The following is a 13,064-nucleotide window of genomic DNA, read 5'->3' on the forward strand; positions in this document are numbered from 1 at the left end:
TCGAAGTCAGTGATTAACTCTAGGGTCTTTTTAAAATCCTTAGAAACTTCCATACTTGATCTTCCAAAAACTACGCGTTTATTAACAATCCATCTAATGAAACCAAGTTTCTTTAAGGCGGACCCCAAAGTTGTTCTACTAAAAAAACTACTTCCCAAAATGGATTCTAGTAAAAAATATGTACGACCTGCGACAAGTTGGAGCTAAGAGTGATTCCTATCAAACGAAAGTGACTGACTTGTTCCTCGTTACATTAATTAATCTTCCATTTTTTATTTAACATCGTGTAACCCATTTCCCAACCTCTAGAAATGGATATGGTATACGGATATGCATGCACATGGTATGTGGTTAGGGTATATGGTTCGTGTACGGATATAGTATTTGTAAATCTAATCATTACTATTACGATACAAAATATTGAACGAACTGGTGAGAGTAACCATCCGTTTGGACTGGTTTTTTAATTTTTTTAGTAATGTGTTTTCTATAAATCATTTGCTGGTAAGTGGACACGCATGATATCATGTACATGAGGCACGGTAGTGACCCTATCTTAGTTCCTTGTGGCACTCTGGACGTCACTTCTTCCTCTTTTGAGACATCCAATCTCTACTTTCACTTCCGATCTGCTACATATCATCGACTACTTTCTGCTTAAGGTGAGAGAAGAAGGCCGTAATCAAGTAAATAACTTTCTCGTCGATGTCATAAAATTAACGAGTATCATTTTATTATAGGAAACCTCGACGAAGGTTTACTCGAAATAAAGAAATACTGTTTTCACCCGAGTATCCCTTTCTCTTCATCTAAAATTGTGAAATCATATCTCAAACTACTTTAAATTATCTACTTTCTGTAATGGCCCATTTTATCGTTGAAATGTAGTCACTTATTTTAAGCATTTCCAAGTTAATGTTTTCGACCAATGGCGTTGTGCAAAATACGCATAAGGAAAAACCCCAGAACAACCAGCCGTAGTAATGGAAAAATGTCGATCGTTAGCTACTAACTTACAATAATAGCAATGAATTTTAAATGATAATAAATCTTAAAGAGTTAAAATAAAAAGATAATGCCCAATGTTATATTTCAAGCGAACAATTCGCCTCCTTTGGAGTAGTACGGGAACGAAAGGGGTGCTCAATTAAGAGTGATCTCATAATTTATTGTGCAGAAATAAATGTTATGTCATATTGCCATTGTATTGCAAAATGTTCCATACATTTGGCATGGGCCATTTAGATTTGACTCTTAGTTTTACCTGGACGCGATGAAAGCGGCATCTTCCTGGCACAGCTATGGTCTTAATCTACGTCCACAGAAAAGCCCCGCGATTTCCCAAAAATGTGTGTGGCAGAGGGCGCAATCGCTGGGTGGCAATGGCAATGAGGGAGAGGGAGGGTTTAAGGTGTGAGGGAAATGTTAAAATCCCTAGACGGGTATGGTGGCGCACACGTATATACATCTTAATGTTAAACTTAGTTTTTTAATAGTGTTAATTTTACCCACATCAGAAATTTTTCACGAATACGAAATAGAAGAGAATAAAATTGAGCATTAACCACTTTAACGAGAGATCGCTACTATGCTTAGACTGGTCATACAGAATTGGAAAGCAAAAAGGAGAAAATATACATTAAAACTTTATTCCACCCTTAAATCCGTATTATTAATCAAATCAAAAATTATTGCCAGAAGAAGAGAGGTAAAAAATAAAATTAATCACATAATATCGATGTAACTTGTGATTGGGATGGAAGTTATGATATTTTTACGTCAACCTAAACCTTTTATTAGTGAAACAAAAATCCCTTTTAATGTTGTTTCATCCGCGTACACAACTTTTATTCGCGCTGGTATCCAATTTTCATTTGTTATAATACAATAACTGCATACTTATTGAATCTGTATACATCGACAGCCACGTATACTTCTGGAAGTGTTCACAACACGAGAACAGGAATGAGTTGGTAACCTGTTGCGTAGGTTGCATGGCCTGATAACGAATAAACTTCTCTCCCACATTTACACCTACAACATAAAAATTTAAGAATCACATTCAAACGTTGTAAAAACGATCAGTGGTCAATGAAATGTGTGTAAAATTTCAATGGTTTTAACCCCAATGCAATACTTCCTGAGGATCACTCTAGGGAGCCCAAATCGATGATATACGCATAAACTTTACGCAATTTACAAAATTATTCTGGAAATTACAAAAACTTCTGATTTTATTTGCCATGACTTCTATGTGAGTGATAATACAAATAATACGAAATTATTAACTTTTTAAAAGTCGATATGCAATTAGTTACTTTTAAAGTGACTCTCGTGTTGTCGGATTATTTGCATTCCTGTTCTTTCTACATCAGCAATACGTTTTTTTGAGCATGTTAATATCGCAATTTACGGAGTTTTAAATTGCTAATAAATTGTACTTAACTATCGGTTTCAAAAAGGAGGGAGGGTCAATTCCGATTTCGGTTGAAATTGATGGGGCCAAACAAAACTCGCATCGGCACTGGTCCAACTCTTTGCCGAGGGTGTTATCACCCACTCCAGCCTCGTTCTCCGAAGTCTCACGGCGGTCCACATCTCGAGGCAAGTGACCAACAGGGAATGAGAGAGGAGCAATGCCGTACCGTCCACCTCGCCGCCCTGCGGCCGAGGATACGCGCCACCACACAGACCCTCCCTCCCCTTTCATCCCCACCCTCCTCCCCCATCCATTCCTCCCTCCTCTCCGAGGAGTGCGGGGCAAGTGGGGTTCTTCCGACGTAGGCTGATGCACCGTTACGTAGCACGTTTACGTGGATCACTATGTAGCTTACCTCGAGCAGTCGACTGGAAGGAAGCGCGCGCGGATCGGAGAGCGACAAAGATAAAGCCGATAGGTGGGATTGGCCCGGGGTCGGACGCGAAGGGTAATTGGGATTGCCCATGGAATGGATACTCAAGATAAAGGCAACATAAATACAACCCTTAACAATCAGGATTAATGACTGCATCCCTAAGATAAATCTTAGGTAAATCTCTTAGCTGAGGATGTTCAAATATCACTAAACCCGTCATATTTAGAGGTCTGAGTCATAAATACCATTTCGGTTATGTCAAAGGACAGAGAGATGTTTTGAAATCATTTGCTCTAAGTACGTTAAAAGACAAGAAAATTAACCAGGTTTAGATGAAAATAATTTTGATCAGGCAGCTTAGTTTGTCGACTATTTACATTTTGAAGGCACAGAACACCCGAGTTTCCTGGTGACACAGAGGAAATTATTATTGCCCTAAATTATTTTGATAGTCTCGTGCAATGGGATAAATTAATAGAGGTAGATACCGTCACTGACAGGTTCAGCTACTCGTTTTCCACACGCTTAACAGGCATTCAGGACAAAAGGTAGCACAAGCACCCCATTACTTTTCTTTAAAAAGCAAATTTTAATCATTTCATCAAAAAAAATCCATTATTGCATGATATAAATAGGGTCCCCTAACACCTACCGCCACACGCCCTCACGGCAGCTCGTCGAAGATATATGTAGATGTAGGTCTAAAACTTCAAACCTCTGCTAAAATACACATACACATGCATCTTTTCCTCCGCTTATTGATATGCTTAATTTCAGCGGGTGGTCTCACCTGCTCTTCGGTCGATATTCCATACCATTTTTTTAAACTTCAATAATACCCAGCACAGATCACGATAAGTATATTCTCCTCAATCCACCTTTGCTTAATATCCCACATATTTAAGTAACTGATAACTACGATACTCGAAGAATGGACAATTTAATGAAAGTGGTCATTTAAACAATTCTTCCCCATTTTCTTCTCCACCGCCAACCTCCACGCATCTGTTTTAATCTTTTCAAACAAAAGTGTTATTAATAAAGAGGCATTCCAAATAAGGTAATACTAAGGCACTTTATAGAATTTGTTAATAATAGATAGAAAAACTAGGATGTTATTGTTCAATACAACAATCTTAGAGGGTAAAAATCATTTGCCTTGACCGGGAGCCCGCAGTGAAATGCATATTAGAGGATGACTCCATCCAAAGGTTACTGTTGCGGCGTCTACCGCAGTTTCTTGGAATTTGTAATTGATTATATTTGACGACCGTTTACCAATACACATACACAATTTGAGTTTGAGTTACCAAATCAAAATAAACTTTTACCTCATTCGTAACTCTAAAATCATATTTCTATTTTGCCAGTACCACAGAGCAAGTAGACAAAACGGTGACATGAACATTTTAAAGAGGGGAAATCATTTTCGGTTCACTTAGTTTCACTTGTCCGAGAAAAAAGAGGAAAATATACCTTGTTCATCGGTGTAAGGAAAATGGCATTTTAAATCGCAACGAAAAGGTCGTTGGCACGACAGCTGAATTACTTTCGCTACGATATCCAGACAGAATATCCGATCGGGACTTAATTACACGGTTCCTGGCTTTAGACCATGACCAAATGCCAATGATTTCCCTCTCAGCGATTTTCATGTCCTTATTTGACACGTAATTTAAGTCGTGAAAAACATCACTTTGTACAACAAGAGAATAGATATACATTTTCATCCTGCAATTATTCGCTAATTATTAATTACTGAGAGCAACTGAATCTACCGAAAATGATTTAAGCTTGCGGTTTGATTCATATGAGGTATAAGTAGATAGGCAAGATTTCTATGGTGGGCTAGAGTCTCATTCGTATTCGCAAGTCCCCTAAATGCATTTTACTTCAATAAGAGTTGCACCAGCCATGCTATTTCTATAAAAAAAATTGGTTGGTAGGTAAATGTATTATTGGAGTTTATAGCGCATCGCGCTACAGTTCTAAATGAAGCATGAACCGACCGATTTTCCTGTAAATGCGTCAAGCTCCTTTAGAGTAATGTGATTTTCTAGAAGAAATTACTTCCATTCACCCCGTCGTACAACAGATGATCGGATGAAACGTAAAACTTGAGTTTCCAGATGGTTGGACGATGGGACGGCACTTCTCCTTCAATCACGAAACATATTTTCGCCAGGTAAAATCAGATGATTGATGGGTAGCAACTGTCCCAGTACTTTGAAGCAAAATTTATGGTAGAGAAAAAAATTAATTTCCGATTCCCACTGTGGGAATTACATGAATTCCTGAAGTCTCAGTAATGGAAATAGTTTCTGCAATTTACTATTCCCTTGAAATCATTGACACTCACGCGCGATGGAAAAGTGATTAATTATTCCGGGGAAATGAAAATGGTATTGTATTCTTATTCCTGTATGATTTTGATTTTCTTCGTAATTTAATTATAATATAATTTCGTTAGAAGCGTTATGAACAACATATATTTCGATTAATATGAAGTTAGTTATTTAAACGTAACTTGAAATAGGTTTAGTAAAGAATAAAAATTTCTTTTTCCTTGTGTGATTAAATTTAGCTTAAAATAAAAGATTAAAATAAAACCATACCCACTGATAATTATAATTCCTTTTTTACGGATCCGAAGGTAAGAAAAAATATTATCAATTCAGGGAATTATATCTACACCGTTATATTGAGAAACATGGTGACGTGGAAAAAATAATTTCACAGTTCGAGCACAAAATAATCGAGGCTACTCCATTCATTAAGACCACGGAAATCCCCGTCATTTGTCTACACATTTAGATGCTATTCACGCACGAGCAACCCCGTTTTAACCTGATTTTCCGTTTGGATGAACTCAAGGCCGTATGAGGTGCTCAATTCTTTTTTCGGAGGAGAAAACAGAATGAACAATCAAACAGTCTTTGCTACAAATTAAATTACCACCTGGTGTCCCGTAATCACAAAACACAGAGGGATATCGTCACCAGCCATCGAGCTGAGAGCCGAGATAGCTTTTCAAATTTCATTTTATCCTCTTCTCTACGAGCGCCTCTCCTACCAGACCACGGGCAACAATGATTCGTTGTTCGAAAAGCTGAGCACGGCTGCGGGCCTTTGGAAAAATAACGAGCGATGCGGGAGACTCAATTAAACTTGTTAGCAACGTAATCGGAAGGTCGTACTACCCATTTTAGGCATGAAAATAGTAAATTCGTCGGCAGGATGGAAGAGAGGGAGAGGGTGCGCAGGAAGAGGAGGAGTAAGGCGGGAATGAGGGCTCATTTTCCCCGGGTTTTCAAACGAGGTCTCAACAAACTTAGAGCCAAGTGAAGGTCCAACCGAGTTCAAAAGTGCTCAGGGTTGGACGTTATATCGTTTCCTTCCCACCTCTCCCAGACCCACCTTCCCGTTCTCATTCCATGGTGGAAAATCAGCTTCCGGACAACTCTTAATACTCTTTTACCGCTAAGCGTCTGGATGGGTAGCCGCCTAGCCATTCTTTTTCCATTATCTTGGCTGTTCATTTCCCATTCCCCGGCTACGGGTATCCTTATTTGGAGGAGCGATAGATGTGACCGTTTGATCGCCAACATCAAACCGAGTTTGGTGTAGTCGAGTTCCTTTCATAATAAAACCCTATATCGGCAAAATGATTATATGGGTAAATGACTACGGAATTAATAAATTTATTTAGTAGTAAAACCCAGAATAGCATTTCGTGAAAATGGCTTCGAGACATAATATCATAATCTGGGATAAATCTCATAGCTGTTCACTTACTTTCCTCCTCCCACTTGTTTATTCGCACAAAAGCAACCGAGGGAACTAGGACATAGGGTTTCATACGTAAATTATAACAATGGCAACCTAAACGAAACATTCCAGCGCTAATAGGTAACCTGGAATTTTCCGCATTCACGACAAAACTAGCAAAATATTTTTGCGGCAAATTTTTGCCAACTGGTGTTATTTTTCCAAATACTTCACCTTAATCCGCATCAGAAAATTAAATTATGGCATCCTAAGATTGACCTTCCATCGTAGTAGCTCGTCGAGTATGATTCAGGCACAAATTTATCAAAACATCCACAAAACATTTCCAAATAATTTCTCGGAAATGGTTGGAAGACTATAAATATTTAGGTGCTGGAATGAGGTTTTAAATGAGACGATGAAACAATTCAGCCTTTGGTATAATATTCGCCCAATGGATGAGTCAAGAGAGAAGCTGAACCACTGACGCGAAATATCACGTATATAAGATTTTTTTATAAATATCTTCCTTACTAATTTTACAGCGTGATGCTGCCTTAAATTTAAAATATGAGAAGTAGTTAAAAGAACAGGGACGATATCACTCGTAAAATTTAGATTGTTTAATGTGACTTTTTAACTATATTCTTTTTAACTGGACTAGTTATCAAGATAATGTGTTCAATGAATATTTTTAGATTATTTCTCCAAATGTTTCAACTTAAATTATTAACATGAGTGAAATACAACTTTTGAAGTGCTCACTCATTCATGCTAGCATAAAAAATTCCGAAACTGTTTTTTTTTCTTTCAAAGATCATGAATAAACTAGCGATTTTAATGTACGAAACTCTATACCTACTGATGTTGAAAAGCCCCTGGAACTTCACTTTCATTCTGACAAAGTAAGACTAATTGCAAAAGTTATGTCTTGCGCAAATATCTAAGCAGAATTACTTTCAATTGCCGTTGGAAAGGTCAATTACAGTTAATATTGGCAGTAAACCACCAGAAAAAATTCTCCGGTTCATTGCACTGTCCTAATACTGAGAGTTTTCTTAGTGTGAACCAAGGTCTAGCCGATTTAACAACTGAACATATCATACCGCAGATTCCATTTGTTTGATTAGTCAAATTATTCCTCAACACCACTATCAGTCGTCTCAAACAAACAAGTTATCCCCCATGAAACATTTAAATTATTTTTTCGTGTTTTCTGGAGGCTGTGTTACGTAATAAAGACCGTTTAATCAACTCCCGAAGACATAGTGTTTCCAATATCCTCCCCAAGATATAAAAACCTTCCACTATTATTCGTGACCAGGGAGGCATTTTACTGACCATCTTAATACTTGAAATACAGGAATGTAGAATGTATGTAAATATATTTATCAATTTAATCACACCAGAAAGAAAAGTCACAAAACCTCGATTCATAAAACTCGACATAGAGAATAATAAATTAACGAGCATTAAGAAAAATCTTGCATTTTTTATTAATAGTATTATCCATTAGTATCTAGAAGTATTGAACTTGGTATCATTGGTAAAATAAATGGACCATTATCTTTCACAAGATTCCCATTTTCCGACGAGAGAAAAGATTGCTTTTCTCATAGATCTATATTTATTTTTATCTATTGTTGCATAGAGCTATTGGCTTTAGCAAACTCATAAAATATTCTTAGTCCATACGGGTTTTCAATTTCATTTAACCAACCACCAAACAAAGTCTTACAAACCCATATTGATAGGTTATAATTTATTCGAAAATTGAAATGCAAGCACAAATCTCCCATTTCATTAACTTTATTACGGAACAACATACACCCAGATGCAAAGAAAATTTTCTCATGAGAAGATATTTTCATTAATTTCAAAATTTCCTCAAAAATAATTAGTACTTTGAATTTGACTCTCTGTTAATACGAGTTAATATATCACGTCAAACACCTCTAATATTTGAGCAGAGTAGAGTTTAGAATATGTTGGACACCAATTTTCTCTATCGTAATGCACAAATATAAAACGTCATTTGAATAGAAGGCACGCTCAAATGGTGGCATAGTGGTGGTGGCATGAAGGCGTGGTGGCATTGACTTTGAGAAAAAAGCGTAACACTCGAGTTTAACGTTGACACGGGAAGCATAATCCTATTGGTTCAGCAAAATAACATTGAATTGATGTTTTACCATTCGCCATTGTAAATTTCAGTGTTTGTAGAAATTGAACACAGTGCATTTGGATGCAAATAATCCAAAAATTAATGCAATCTTTGGATATTTGGTGACACTTGCACACGCTTTAGGCTCCGGAGCTCTTCAAATGCTTGAACACGCCCTCTACAGTTTTAATATAACATCAAAGTCTACCATAATAGATGACGAAAGAGATTTTTCAAGGGTAAAATCGCACCATTAATAGAAGCGTGGACGTCGGAGATTACCTTGGGTGCATTAACTCGGAAGAACGGTGCGTAAAGAAGTTAATCGACGCGTGACACTCTCCTAAGGATACGTCACAGCGACTCGTATAAGACATGAATTACTTTCTGCCAACAACAAGGCCAAGCTAACGCTGAACGGTTAGTTTAAGAGCGCCACTTTAAACTATCGCTTGCCTCACGCCATTCCAACTCATTACGGCAGTCACAATGAATCACCGTGATAGACGGATCGGAACGCCGTTTTTCATGCAAAGACAACACTGTTATTGTAGCTTTCATATAATTTAAAAATGTCTTCCAGTTTTCATGATGCTTACAGATTTGCGAAAACTATTAAAACTATTTCTACTCAAATCACCCTTTTCATCTCTGCAAAGCTAATGCCCGAATCTATGGTTGGGGTGTTAGGTAAAAATATTACGAGGATTTGTCGATGATTACATTTCATAAATACTTGGGAATGTTTGGCTAATTAAAAAGGAAAATGGAATACCTGATTGATAACAATAAAGGGAATGCTTCTCGAATAGAGAACTGAGTCGGTTTGTGATTCGATGCTCATTCAGATTATCGATTTTTGTGCATTCCTTCTCCCATCATCGCAGGTGCAGGACTTAAATATCAGCATTTTTTTACAGATGCTCTTACGAACAAAAATTTAGATGGCACAAATATCAAATTTTGGTGTTTTTAACAGTTGCTCAAACTTTTCAAGTATCGCTAAATCGATGTTATGAATAAAAATGTTCAACGAAATACCACTAAAATATTGATTTCGACATCGCCAAGCAGCTGGATGTGTATTAGTTCTCGAAAACCCGAGTTCAATATAAGGAGTTGTATTTTCAGCTGCGCTTTAGTTCCAAATTGAATGCGGAACAAAAGCTCTGAATTATAACATTCCAAGGAAGGAACGTTACTCTCTAACTGCAAACGTAACTCTTGGATTTCGTTCAATTACTTGATGCAAACGTCGTGTTTCTGCCTCCTCTCCAACTGCTACCTTTCCTTAATTACGCTCCGAGCCCATATGGCATAAAGAGCTAGTCACGTGCCACCTGAAAGAAATTATTGCTTCCACGACGCACGATGAAGGTAATTTATTCATTGTCATGTTTATATAAATCAGCAAAACATTAAATGCTGCTTAAATCGTAAGTGTAGGTAATACTGGCGTTCTTTGGAGTTCCACAAAAATACATATTTTATATAAATATATATATATATATTTCTGTGTGTACGTGTATATATATATGTATATAAAATACATATATATACATAATCTTTGTTATTTGTGTTCTATTGTGCCATCCAAATATTATACTGCTCGTGTGAGTGTTTTTATATCATCGAGTAGCACATATCTCTCCAAGTATTCACTCTGTCAATTAGCGAAAATAACATAGCAAAATACAAAAAAATATATTATTTTAAATTTCTTGGCCACCATCTATCGAAAAAAGATCACTCAAGTGGGGATAACAGAAGGAATTCATGGTCCCTGAGTAATTATCGTTGAAATATGAACTTGAATACACGCATATATGTAACCCCAATATAAGAAAATAAGTGCGATATGGGGGAATCAAGGATTTAGCGCAATATCTTAGTAGTCCTAGAATTCTGCAAGAATTCATCACGTTAGATAAAGTGTGTTATTTAGGCTCTAACTAAACCTCAAGGGCACTCTTCCCATTCACTGTGGTCAGGAGTAGCGCTGAGGATTGCTTTTTTCTTTCCCCTATCTTCTCATCTTGCTTCAATACAGTTTATATGATGATAACGAAGTAGAAATCCATTTATCTCAATAACCTCTCGCATATTTGATTAGATACAGGATCGGAGGGCATGGGTATCATCGCCCTTCCCCTCCATACTAACAGGATAGAGATACGTAATGGGAATGCATGGGAATACAGCGTGCCAAGGGGTAAACAAAGTCACAGAACTTAGTCGTGTGCACCCGCGAAAAATTGCTAGCTCACGTGAAATCAGAAAAATAACGTTTTGGGTTGTCGTTTAACAAGCGTGAGAAATACCTAAACCACAAAAGTGAAATTAATCCCAAAAATGCAGATGGACATCACGACTAATTGACAAAAGACGTGACGTGGCGTTCAAACCGCTCTGTATTTCTGCCATTTTCCAACATGTCGTTTAAGAACAAGACCATAGTCAGACCATGTACTCTGGTTGAGTGGGTTGGATCAAAGACTTTTTGAATGTTTGGGTTCAAGGGTAGTGATATATGGAGTAAGCTCAAATGCACTAGAAGTTACTTCAGGTGTTCCCCGGGGAAGTGTTACCGGACCTCTTTTATTTCTACTTTACTTCAATGGCATTAACTCCGTAGTAATTAGTACGATACGTTTATTTGCCCACGATGCAGTGGCTTTTCGTAATATATGAAATCCTGAGGCCACAGCAACTTTATCAGATGACTCTAATGCTATACAACGCTGGTGCGAAACTTGGCAATCAGAATTAAACCTTAAAAAGTGCGTAGTGATGAATATTTGGGAGAAGAACAATTCCCACCCGAACGCCAACGGAATTGAGGACACCGAAATGGAATGTGTAGGCTCAATTAAATACCTAGGCATTACCCTCACTCACGACCTCTCGTAGGTGAAACACGTACGGGGAATATGTGGACAAGCTAACAAAAAATTAGGATTTATGAAAAGAGGACTCCGTAAATGCGATTTAGGAACAAGGAATGACTCCGGGAAGTAAGCAATAGAGTTCTGCAGGGGAGAGGAGCTGATCATAATGAACACATGGTTTAGACACCATAAAAGGCCATGATTTACACATGTAAAATTCCCGGGGTTCAGGGAGATATCAGTTGGATTATATTATAGTTTTACCCAGATTTAAGGACAGCAAGGTTGATTCGCACCTTTTCCCGCTAATGGATGCGGATTCAGACCATAATTTATAATTATGACGTGTAGCGTTGGATTAAACTGGATAGAACAGGGAAGACGGTAAAGGAAATGGAACGCAGAAGCACTTTTTTTAGCTTTAGCTATTCTAGGATTGAAAAGGAAACTAAAAAAAGGAATATCAAAAGCTGAAGAAGAAACTGTAGGAATTGTAAACAGGAAAAAGGACAAGGTACCATAGAGTACGGAAAAGATGATTAGAAAGGTACATGAGAGAAGAATATGGCAACACGTAAAAGGGGAGTTTTATAGAGAGAAGTATAAAGAGTTTAATAATTAACTGTGGCGGATAATAACTACGGCAAAAGAAGTGTGGTGGAAGACCTAATGCGAAATTATGGAAAGTTTGAAGAGGAATGGTGAAATTGGTGCGCCATATATGAAGGCTAAAACCCTGTTTGGAAGTAAGAAGGGAAAATCGGTGTAAACAATAAAAGATAACACAGAAAATATATCAATTGAAGTAGAAAATATTCAAGGGATATGGAAAGACTACATAGGGGAACTGCAGCGTAAAATAAATAGTCTATCAAGGTGAGGCAGGAAAGAAAACACGTAGATGAGGATAGCTTACGTCCAGGTATATTTGATAGTGAGATAGAAAGGGCATTGAGGAAATTGACATTAATTGAGGCCGTGGGGGTTGACAACATTACCGTGAAATACTTAAAGTTTTAGGAAAATGCCGGAGGAAATGTTTTTATCGACTAATTCGTAGCATTTAAGAGAGAGGAATTTGCCTGGAAGACTTCGTCCGATCAGTTTTAGTTCCTATTTCAAAAAAGGGAAAGGCAACCACAGGACTGAAGAACAATAAGTTTGATTTCGTACATTGCTAAAGTAATTTTGAGGATCATCGATAAGAGGATGGAGAGCAGGACAAATGGATATTTAGGGGATGATCAGTGTTGGTTCAGAAGGGGTGAAGCAGGAATTTTGCCATAACAGAAATTAGGTCACTGAGAGAGAGGAACATAGAATACAATCAGGCTGTATTTTTCTGTTGTGTAGATTTTAAACAGGCGGTTGGCAGAGTAAACTGGGTGC

This window comes from Hetaerina americana, unplaced genomic scaffold (assembly GCF_022747635.1).
Source record: "Hetaerina americana unplaced genomic scaffold, ioHetAmer1.1.p SCAF_24, whole genome shotgun sequence".
Taxonomy (NCBI): Eukaryota; Metazoa; Arthropoda; class Insecta; order Odonata; family Calopterygidae; genus Hetaerina; species Hetaerina americana.